General features: G+C 32.9%; 1 protein-coding gene across 3 annotated transcripts in view; it reads right to left on the bottom strand.

Moving 5' to 3' along the window:
• Positions 1 to 2687: 2687 nt before the first annotated feature.
• Positions 2688 to 12487, bottom strand: part of LOC106461273 (cGMP-inhibited 3',5'-cyclic phosphodiesterase A-like) — a 159314-nt gene continuing 149514 nt past the window's right edge. For all 3 annotated transcript variants that reach the window (XM_022388450.1, XM_022388466.1, XM_022388461.1), the window contains exon 14: positions 2688 to 11565. The gene's annotated coding sequence lies outside the window, so the exon portion shown is untranslated. The remainder of the gene's footprint in view (positions 11566 to 12487) is intronic.

The following is a 12487-nucleotide window of genomic DNA, read 5'->3' as shown; positions in this document are numbered from 1 at the left end:
TTTTACGGTGATAATATTGTTTTCTTGTGCCCAATAATGCATAATTTCATTTGATAAACACGTTTAGATTGAATGGTAATTTATAATCAGTCACAAGAACGTCGAATCTGAATCACTTGAAAAAAACACGGGGGTGCTTAACTTTTCTCCAGGTGTATATTTACAAAGTTCACTGCTTCATCGTTCATTATTGAAAAAACGAATGCCAGGAATGGTGTTTTCATAAATAAACATTTAAGTTATAGCTGAATAAATATATGCGTGTTAAAATGCGTATAAGCAGTTTGTTTTGCTGTTCCTTTGACTTTTTCTTATCTTATTTGCAGATTTGTAGAAAGCTGAATTACTTCGACGGAGAAAAATTAATTCGAAAACAGGTTACATGTTGACAAATTATATTTATTTTTCAGTTTGTTGATTTTAATACATTTCGTTTCCTCATGCGTATTTAGAGAGGACGAACTCCATTGGAATAAAGAAAAAAACAACAACAGATGTTCAGCTATTTCAACCATTTCCGAAATTGGTAGTGTATCCAGATGGAAAGGGGGGTCTGGTTGCCCCGGAAACTCCCCACGCCGCCTTTTTATTTTCATATTTGACAGTAGTATACAGTATATTCTTAAATAGTGGTCCCAACTTTTCATTATAAAAATTCCATTAAAATACAATTTTAGAGTTAATTTTTGCTGAAAACTGGGGGTGGTGATTTTTTCTAATTTATTGAATTTTTAAATACGTCCCCTTGGTTACGTACCAATAACGCTTGCATGTTCGAAGTCATTTGATTTGAACCTCCCATTCCCCCCTCTCGGGTGATTCTGGATACACTATTATAAGTGTCAATAAAATACCCATGAATGTTTACCCAGTACGTTTAACGAGCACGAAGATTCGAAAACAAATGGAACTGGGTAAAAACAAACAAGGTTACAATAACCGTAACAAAAGATAAGATGCGAGATGTAATAAGAATATTTACTTCGTTATCCTGTCTCATTTGAAAATCCTATACGGTTGTCATCATAAAACTATTCCAAAATTTTATAGTAGCACCTTGTGTATACATGTACCCTTTCAGACTTTTAGATTTACATCACATTTTAAAATCAAAATGGGGTATGAAAACGATCAGTATGACTTGTCTATTTAAACTCTGATACGATTGCAAATCTCGATAGATTCTAAGGTTTTTACCCAACTTATCATACAACAATTTCTTGAATTATGACTTCTATTTTAGGGCTTTCTCATTACTTTCACGTCAGAAATTGGTGTGAAACCGTATAACACCTAAAACTTAATTTATACGTAATGAAGAACACAGAACCGTAGAAGGTACATTGATACGAATATATATTTGAACTACATACAAATACTGCTACATATGTAATAGTTGGATGTACAAATCTCATTTCCATAGTTTCAATACACAAAAAAGATTTTTCACATATTCTTATAGAAATGCACACATTATGTATACACAATTACGAGACTACCACAATTTGAAGCAACCGATCAACAGGTAATTTACTTGTCAAGACAACAGTCATCAGTCGATAATTTCTCAGACATCTTATATCTAGCGCGTCTCCAAGTTGAGACTCTTCTCATCAGATCATAACCCCTTGCAACAACAAAAAAAAAAAATGCCCGCCTTTGAGCATCTTATCCTCAGAATACTTATTTGAGGTCACTAGAATACCTTATTTTAAGAGGAACCTCCACCATACTACCCTCGTAATTAGGACATTTCATTCATGGGGTACCAATCATCATGACATTGTTTGCGACCAGTCTGTACAAAGTACATATATAACATTTTAGTTTTATATGCAAATAAACTTGAAGCAAAAGCGTTAAAAAGGATGAAGAATAAAGGTTGCAAAAAATTTCCAAGTATTGCTTGCATCACTATTATCCTTTAATTAACAGTAATTTTAAATACGTAGTAAATAGTATATTTTTTTTTATATATCAGGAACGTTATAAATTTACCCAAAACAAAAAAGATATGTATATAAATTTTAATAGTGATTTCATTACAATTTAAAATGGAAAGACATTAAATATGTTAGATAATGGAATTGGCAAGGTTTCTGGAGACGTCATACAATTAAATTATTTAGGTCATTTGTTTTTCTTGTATATTAAAGACAAATAAGTTGTTTACCAATCTGCAGAGGAAATTCAATTGTAGTTCAAAGGATATATATCAACTAAATTAGCATCTTATTTATTACATATACATAAGAAAAAAACAGTAAAAATTACTTTTTCAAATTAAATTTCAATGGATAACAAGCATTACATATATTTTTATTGCATTTTTTTTAAAACCGGATAAATGTGTATGCAGTTTACTTGTGTAACACAATTGTATCATTATGATTGGAGTAGTAAGCAAGTAGAAGTAGCATCTAAACAATTACTGTAATTTAAACACTGAATTAATTTCATTACTACAGATCTCAACTGAGAATATATTATAATTAAAGAGAATCTAGTAGAAAGCCTAATAAATATTACCATTTATTTCGAGAGAAATATTATTCCAAGTTTAATCAATTGTACTTTACAAAGATAAAACTTTTGAACTTTATGATAAATTAGAATAAAAAGTAATACAGTGCTGCAAAAAAAAAAAGATCGAATAGAGGAATCATGAATAATAATAATAAATTTAATATAAATTAAAAGAATGTTTTAAATAATCTGAAATAGGTTTAGACTAATCTAACGCGTATCACTTATTTAAATATACACTTATCCAAATAAAAAAAACACACTAAATAACATTAAACTAATAGAAATAACCCATATAACATACCACGAAAGGTGTTATACAGACGAGCTGTTTTGTACAAAATCAAATGGCAACAACTATTATTTAGATTAACGGTGAGCTAAAAACAATAAAAAAATAGCGAAAAACTTGGGGAAGAACATCGTTCAGTTGTTAATTATTGGACAATATTACCCATTTTTCAATTCTATAATAATACCACTGAGAGGTAGATAAACATAGCCATAAATAAACTAATAAAATGCTTACCCCTTTCTTCGCTGTTCTTAAAAATTATTAAATTATAAATAGTGGATTCTCAGATAAAAGGTTGTGCTAAATTAATGTGTCGTGGTGTAATATTTTCTTTCCAGTTTAAATACTATGATACACATCTAAGTACGAGCAAGTTGAGAGTTCCAATTAGAAATTAAACAAAAATCTACCTTGGTGAAAGAATTTTGTTATTTATTAGTTCTTAGTATTTTAAAAATAAAGTTGAGATTAGCTTTAACAGCCTAGTTTAAAAACCTAATCATCGGATTTAAAATTAAGATGAATTACGATGGCGATATGATTCACAGTACAAAACAAGCTAGATTATATACATCTTGTGGTGGTTATTATGCCCTGATTCATCATCGGGAACACGGTGTTTATAAATAACTGCAAGCTACTGGAATCAACACTGGGAATTATCTAGTCTGGTGATACTGAATTTCCTTTGCCACAAGCAGAGGTTTGAGACGTATCTCAATGTACCTGCTGATTTTGTTTTTTTTATCAGTTTGAAAATCAAACGTATTTCCTTTTCATTTCTTATTATAAAGTATAACAACGACACCACGTCAGTTCTGCTTTTGGTATCAGAAGAAGCGATGCAACGTTACAAGTTAGTCAAGTAATTCAGTGCAACTGTCAGAAAAACGAATCAAGGAACCAAAAACTAGTTTTCAAATTAATTAGAAAGAGTTTACTAAAATTTCCAGTACAAAGGGCATTAACTAAAAGCGACTATAATTTGCTAAAGTTTAAACTTGGTTATTAAGGCATTCGTAAACTGCAATGGTTTCTAGAGTTATTTTAGAGACACTGTATTAGCAAATTTACAAAAATCTTTCATTAATTCCATTAAGCATAAAGAAGAAATGACAATGGCTGAGGAAATGTCACAGCAAACCACATATAGAAATTTTCAGAAAAATAACACGCAACATCTAAATTGTTGCAAGATTGGAATGGAAGAACAAGTATATATTAGTTTTGAAAGAAGTAAAAGTTTCAACAATGAAACTATACCACTTTAAAGACAAATTATACATGTAACTTCTACATGATCGTGAAAATTCTTAAGACAGAAAAGAGAAATACTAATAGGTAAGCGTTTTCCGTGCTGTGAAGTTGAATGACAGCTAGCATTAAAACAGTTCTAAATGTACATAATAGTACCTAGAATCCTTGAGCTCGGGAAGAATTAGGTTCAAAATTTAAATCAGTTCATTAAAACAAAGTTGTTAACTTACCTGATTGATCTTCGTCTTTTCGGACGATTAAAAAGAGTATTGATTCAGGAATTTTCAATTTTGGTAAGTATATTTCTATTGTGATCATACATTTTCTGAGATTCAGACATCGAAAATAGTTTAATAATAATAATAAAAAGACCAGTAAGCTCAGGGCTGTCACTCCCTATGAAAACAATCTTAACAGATGAGTTTAGAAACATTAAAAATACTTATGCCAAATTTTTAACGTGGTATTTATAATTGGCCGACTTCAAAGTTTGATACACGATTAAATAATTACTCCACCTGATGGGAAGGTTGAAGAGATACCGAGTTTTAAATATAATACGGTTGGGTCAGCTGTTACTAACCAAAGTTTTAAATGGAGCTCTGAATCATTCTTATGTGATAAAAATAGCCTAAATTATAATAATTTTGAAGTAGGAGGGTAGTTTGGTTTGAATTTCGCGCAAAGCTACTCGAGGATTATTTGGGCTAGCCGTCTCTAATTTAGCAGTGATAAGTCTAGAGGGAAGGCAGCTAGTCAACAACACCCACACTCAATCCTTGGGCTGCTGATTTACCAAAAAATATGGGGATTGATCGTAATTTTACAACGCCCCCATGGCTAAAAGGGCGAGCATGTTCGGTGATTCGAACCCGCGACCCGCAGATTGCGAATCTAGTACCCTAACTACCAAGCCATCTCAAGCCTATGGGAGGGTAGATGAGCTGCACGATATTTCACTGTCTACTAAGTTACGAAGTGAAGAAGAATGATAATCAATATGTGTGTACGAAAAATACCGAGGAAAACGTGAGGTACATCAGTATACGTACTAAAAATACCGAGGAAAACGTGAGGTACAACAGTATACGTACTAAAAATACCGAGGAAAACGTGAGGTACAACAGTATACGTACTAAAAATACCGAGGAAAACGTGAGGTACATTAGTATACGTACTAAAAATACCGAGGAAAACGTGAGGTACAACAGTATACGTACTAAAAATACCGAGGAAAACAAGAGGTCCATCAGTATACGTACTAAAAACATCAAAGGAAACATGAGGTCCATCAGTATATGTACTAAAAATACCTAAGGAAATATAAGGTTCACTAATGAAAGTACCTAAAATAGCATGGAAAACATGAGGTTCATCAGTATACGTACTAAAAATAGCGTGGGAAACATGAGGTTGGTCAGTATATGACCTAAAATTACTCAGGAAAACAAGGTCCTTAACAGTAAGAAAGAAAGAATACTAATCATGAGCTACATTTTATGATTAAAAATTTAAATCAAATAAAATATATTAAATTATTAGTGGTCAATCACAGGATAACCAAATTCAGCGATTCATTTTATTCTGAGCTGGATATTAATTAAAATCAATGATTCGTTTGTTTTAGGGCAAAGCCACATTGGGATATCAGCTGTGTCAACCGCATGGAATGGTATCCTGGTTTTTGGTGTTGTACGTCCCGTAGACTTAACTCTGTCCCATCGGGGGACAATTGAAAAACGAAGTAAGTTGTATTAAAAAAAACAAAAAACAAGCGGCTATTTTAAGGCAATGAGTAGTACTGTCTTCGATAAAATTATGAAACACACAAACTTACCGCTGAATCACTGGGAGTAATAAATATAAGAGTATAATACAATGTGATAGAAAATTTAGCAGTGAAACACCATATGCCAGATTTTGATTTTAAAATATTATGTTAATTACATCGCAATTTCTTAATCTCCTGGACGTCATGTTTTTACTACAAATCCTTATAAAAAGCATTAATATTATCCGTGTGACTATTTTATTTGTCGATAAAAAACTGGCTATATTGGGATCAATCTATTTGAGTATTTTTTACATTTAAACAATTTTTGAGAGTAATTTTGTTATAGAGTAAAAATAACATTTTTTGTCTATCATGAAAAATAAATTACTTTAGCTTACCGAAACAAATTGATTTTCACAATATTCAACGAAGGTATGACTATCAAAAGCTGTAGAAGTTATCTAACAGCTAATCATACAACTAGTAAGCTTAATTCTTGAGGGAAAAGTGTGAGAAAAAGAATGATCACTAAGTTAGGAACGATGTTCGCAATTAAATAAAGCTATCGCCATTCATAACATGCTTAAGGTCTAAGGCGACAAACAACAGTACAATTTTAATACCCAACTTTAATATGCAACTCCACATGGGAGGCCAGTTCATCATAGGTTAACCCTTACTTACTCGTTGGTACCTATTATACAACTGGGCTGAAACAATTTGTGTAAAGTGTCCCTAAAGGACACAGCAACATGTCGCGAGCAAGCCTACCGACTGTAAATCTAAAGTTCTAGTCACTTGGTGACGCTACCCCCAGTTTAAAACGTGGATATCTAAAGTTAGGCTTAATATTGAAGTCAAGTTTTACGAACCAAACATAGAGGAGTGATTCTCTACACTTACACATGGGTATGTTCAAAATAACACTTGAACACATCCACACTGATGTGTATACGTTTCTATAGATATAGGACCTGATATAACACCTTAAGGTTTGTTACTCTCACAAAAACTTGTAATTTCGCTAATAGTGGTTAGTTACTTTATTACAAAAATGTGTGCCCTCTGCCGGTCAGTCACGAAAATGAAATTCGTTGGAACACGCGAAATAGTAGTGAGATATTATCAATTAAAATTACCAACAGTATGTTCTTTAGATGCACCGTAAGAATGAACTAAAAGAAGAAACGAGATATTATACAATTAAAATACTGTCTTTAAATGAGCCCAATATCTCATCGTACTGGTAGTAAAATATCATCAATTAGATAGGCCTTTTTTTTTTTTTGAATAACTTATAAACGAGATCACTAGAGACGTAAAGTTCATAGATTAATAATTAACCTTAAAAAGAACAACGAAATATGAAAACATGTTAATAAAAAATTGTATGTTTAGTATATTTACAAGCTACCTGTGTTAACAATACTCTTGTGTGGCAAATTATCACAACCATTACAAACAGACAAATTGATAGTATAATTAAACGGTTTGGTTTTAACTGTAGAAAAATAAAATAGTAGTTCTTCCGTTATAAATAGGTTTGTGTTATTAATATTAACTCCCGAGCAGAGCAAGCAACCTACTTAGATCGAAACTGAAAACCTAATATTTGTAATTATTATAACTAATTGAATATACTTTTTTTTATGTTATTATGTTAGTTTCCTCATGAACTGAAGTCGAAGTAAGCAGTTCTACCATTGTAAATATGTTTCTGTTATACTAGTTTCCTCATAAAGTGAAATAGTAGTAAACAGTTATATCACTGTAAATAGGTTTCTGTTATATTAGTTTCCTCATGAAGTGAAGTAGTAGTAAACAGTTCTATCACTGTAAACAGGTTTCTGTTATATTAGTTTCCTCATAAAGTGAAGTCGTGGTAAACAGTTCCACCACTGTAAATAGGTTTCTGTTATACTAGTTTCCTCATGAAGTGAAGTAGTAAACAGTTCTACCACTGTAAATAGGTTTCTGCTATATCAGTTTCCTCATGAAGTGAAGTAGTAATCAGTTCTACCATTGTAAATAGGTTTCTGTTATACTAGTTTCCTCATAAAGTGAAATCGTAGTAAACAGTTATATCATTGTAAATAGGTTTCTGTTATATTAGTTTCCTCATAAAGTGAAGTAGTAGTAAACAGTTCTATCACTGTAAACAGGTTTCTGTTATATTAGTTTCCTCATAAAGTGAAGTAGTAGTAAACAGTTATATCACTGTAAATAAGTTTCTGTTATATTAGTTTCCTCATAAAGTGAAGTAATGGTAAACAGTTCTACCACTGTAAACAGGTTTCTGTTATATTAGTTTCCTCATAAAGTGAAGTAGTAGTAAGCAGTTATTCCGTTATAAACAAGTTTCTGTTATATTAGTCTTCTTACGAGCCTCTGATATGTGTTCAGCCACATGGAACGAAATTAAATATTTGTTCATGTTAACATAATGAGCAATTAATATCGAATTTTATCCTTCTAATGCTGATCTTGAACTATGCCTCCAATTTACACAACAGTTTCGCAATACATTGGTTTAAAATATTTTAATATCAACATTTTCGCTAGATGTAAACGTCCATCCTTTTCTTCTTTTGCTATAGGATTGACAAACGATATTTATGTGACTGGCACTTTGCACCTGTATGTACTTGCTAAAGTCTCGTGCTTAAGATAAAAAAAAAAAAGAATTCCCTAATGTGTTAGCTTTATCACGTTTACAAAGTATCAAGTTTATCTGGTGCATGGTACGCATAAAATCGTTTATGTACTAGTGATCCAGTTTAGCTTAATGTGTTGTTCAGGCACGTCAAACCTATGCACACGACTACAACGTGGTCAACATAATTATTACATCTACAGAGCGCCCTCTATATAACATATAGATGGTGACTAGAGAAAATGTTTAAACAAAATTCGGAAAAACGTGTTTTATGATACAATAACTGCTTACACAGACTCTGGGCGTTAATATGGCATCAGATACACTGAAGATGAAAAGTCGTACTATTTTTAGTTCTCGTTATTAGGCGTTTTATTAGAAACAGTGCATTGCAAAAGTTTCCATATTTTGTTGCCGTATGAGCTTGCAATCATGAAACTTTCAAATGGGACTTTATATTTAGAATCTATACAATCTACTCCAAACTGAAAAAGCTAAAAAATACTGATATTATGTAAGTAATTTAGATTTTCAAAGAAAATTAGAATATTCTCAATTGCATAAGTATTCAACCCCTTTGCTACGGCAACCCTAAATCAGTTCAGTCAGGTGCAAAGGATTATTTTGAAAGGTCACAAAATTAGTGTAATATCAAAGTGGTTTGACTTGACTTCAGAGTTAATGCATCTGTTCAAGCCATAACTTACATAGCATAGTGATACGACAAACCAGCCATGAAGACCAAGGATCTTTCCAAACAAGTCAGGGATAAAGTAATAGAGAAGCACAGATCAGGAAAAGATTACAACAACATTTCAAGTCGCAGATTATCCCTTTGAGTACGGTGAAGTCTATCATTAAGAAGTGGAATTTGATTCATGCCGCCAAGATCAGGTCGCCCTTCCAAACAAAGCAGCCGGGAAACAAGAAACTGGTCAGGATGCCACTGTGTGGCCAGACGAGACAAAATTTAGATTTTGGTCTAAATTCAAAGCGTCTGGCGCAAGCCAACACAGCACATCACCCAATTAACATCATCCTAACTGTCAAGCATGGTGGTGGCAGCATTGTTATGGGGATGCTTCTCATCAGCAGGGACTGGGAAGCTTGCCAGGATTGAGGAGAAAATGGATGGTACAAAGTACAGATGAATCCTAGAGGAAAACCTTCTTGAATCAGCCAAGATCTAAAACTGGGTCGAAAATTCACTTTCAGCAGGGCAATGATCTGAAGCACAAGGCTAAAGCCACACTGGAGTGGTTTCAATAGATGAAAACGAATGTCCTGGAGCGGCCCAATTAAAGTCCTGACTTAAATCCAATGGAAAATATATGACAAGAATTGAAAATTGAAGTCCATCAATGGTCCCCAAACGAACTTTTCAGAATTGGAGCAATTTTGCCAGGAAGAATGGGCAAAAAGTACACCACCCAATTGTGCAAAGCTGGTAGAGACCTATCCAAAAAAGACTCAGAGCAGTAACTGCTGCCAAAGGTGTTTCCACCAAGTACTGACTTAGGAGGCTGAATACTTATGTAATCAGCAAATTTCAATTTATATATTTTCTTTGCAGGTTTTGCTGATATTCAACCTCCTTCACACATAACAGTGTTAAGTTTGATCATTAAAAATTGTGTTTACATTACTTACATTTCTTCAAAATGTGACATTACTGGCAGGGGATGAATACTTTTGCAAGTCACTGTATGTAATATTGCTTATGTGTCACAACAGACTTGAAACTGTTTGAAGATTTCACTTTCGGTTTGTCGAACTAATTCACGCCAATTCGAGCTTTGTAATGTGTTTGAAATCCTGCGAACATTTACAAGTGAAACATTTTATTTTCTGACGACAAGGAACCCACTTAAAGTAAATATTTAGTAGAGACAGTTGCTATTGATATTAAATTTTGTTTTTATTCAAAATACGAAACAAGTCAAAGTTTCGACCTTCTTACGAAAAAGTCATTCTTAACCTGAAGATGACCTAAGGACGTAAAATCGTTGTTTTTAGTTTTAAATATGTTTTTAATACCCATATCAACTGTCTTTATTAAATATTTTATTTTCTCTCATAAAATGTAAGGCTGACGAAGCCCCAGAGTTCCTTAAAAAAGTACTGTAATGCTGGAGAACTAGGCATAACCATAATTACAAAAAAATAACATGTTGACACCTCCATTAATTGGGAGGAGTTGCCAGAAGAACACTAAGCTTGTCATATAAACACACCTACGTATATTTCACGGAACTTTGTTTTGTACTTGTTATATTTATCCAGCCATACGTAAATATGTTTATAACCTGATAAAGGCACAAATGATAACTTTTTTTTTTTATATGAGGCAAGGAAAATAATTTTCTCGGGGGCAAGCTTTTAACCATTATCTGTCTAAATAATGATAGAAAATTAACTGTTTGTACACATACGTTTTTTGCATTGAGGAATATGGTGAACTAAAAGATAAATCTGTAAACAGTAAAAATAATCTTAAACCATAGTGATCAGTACGTGTCTAAGAAAAATATTTGGATATAGAACGAACTAACATCTGTTCTCAATTTTCAAGACAGCCATCCTAAGCCACCTGATTTAAACTGCGTGGATAAACCATTAGGATGGGCAAAGAAGGAAGTGAGAAATATCAGAAATTTATCAAAGACAACATACACATATATCTCGTTATAGTAATCTAGTTACGATAATGTTCTATTCAGTTCACATTTTACTCCGTGTTGAGGCCCATTTATTCGGCGTGTAATTTTTCTTCATCACATCTTACTCTTCAAGACTTACTGACAATGGTACTTGATGCCTCCACTCAGACAGGTTTTGCAGTTTTCTATCTCCAACTCATCTCTCGGTCTTACCCTTCAAACTGCCGCAGTGTTGGAGAACCAAAGATGAAGAGCTTAACGTTTGGCACAACACATGTTACAAAATGGGAGAGAAAACTGTGACGCACCTTATACGTCGGGAAATAGCAAGTACTAGTCATAACGAACCAAGTAACTGGACGCCCTCTGGTGGACTAGTTCATCAGCAGACAGTGCTCTATGAAAGTAAAACAATATCAATGAAAAATTATTTTGAGTTAAATTGAATAGTTTGAACATACAACCAGAAGACCAGTTAGGATTATATAAGACGTCTTAATAAATTCAAAAGTCACCAAAACAGGAATATGATAGACTTGCGATAACCATTTATCTCTCGTTTCAAAGCGATTACTAACAAGAATAAGATTTTGCTGAGTTGAATTCAAATATTTGGTGAAGATTCCTAAAGTCAAACGTGTTTGTTGATAAAATTACTTTTTAAAGGGGCCTGACAGCAAAAATGAAGTAAGTTGTTTTTTAACATCTCATGAGGGACACACACAAAGGTTGTAGAACACTTGATCGTTAGCATTGAGGTTGATACGCATTTCGATGGTGCGCTCTTCATATTATCGAAATGAAACATTGTTTCGTTTTTTTTACATCATGCGATTCGATTTTATCATTGTTTTTTTTATCTTTTCCGGTAAACCGAAACCACCATTTGGGACAAAATATTTGGAAGAGCGCGCACACTAAAGTACAAATAACATTTGTAAGATGAAAACTTCATTGAAAATGAAATTCACCATACTATATAAAAATGTACAAGGTGTCCGAAAAGTCTGGAACCATAGACGATTTGCAGTATTTCTTAATTTCAGATACGTGATTCATAATGGCATGAGAAGGTTGAGTTAATACTGCTATTAATCCAAACTTATTTCAAATTACAAGGACGGCACGTGGAACACATTTTGTAAAATTCGTTGAAGTGCCAAAAGTTCTAGACTTTTCTGGCACCTCTGTAGGTATATACATACCTAATAACGGTTCGCATGTGCAAATAACCAGGCACAATAAATGGATGTGGTCACGTGACTACCACATTTTCACTAGTTGCCGCAAGTTTCTCTCTAATAATCTAGCTTTTGCAC

This window comes from Limulus polyphemus, unplaced genomic scaffold (genome assembly GCF_000517525.1).
Source record: "Limulus polyphemus unplaced genomic scaffold, Limulus_polyphemus-2.1.2 Scaffold38, whole genome shotgun sequence".
Lineage (NCBI taxonomy): Eukaryota > Metazoa > Arthropoda > Merostomata > Xiphosura > Limulidae > Limulus > Limulus polyphemus.
The sequence above is the reverse complement of the archived record's forward strand: the minus strand, read 5'-3'. Positions and strand labels throughout refer to the sequence as shown.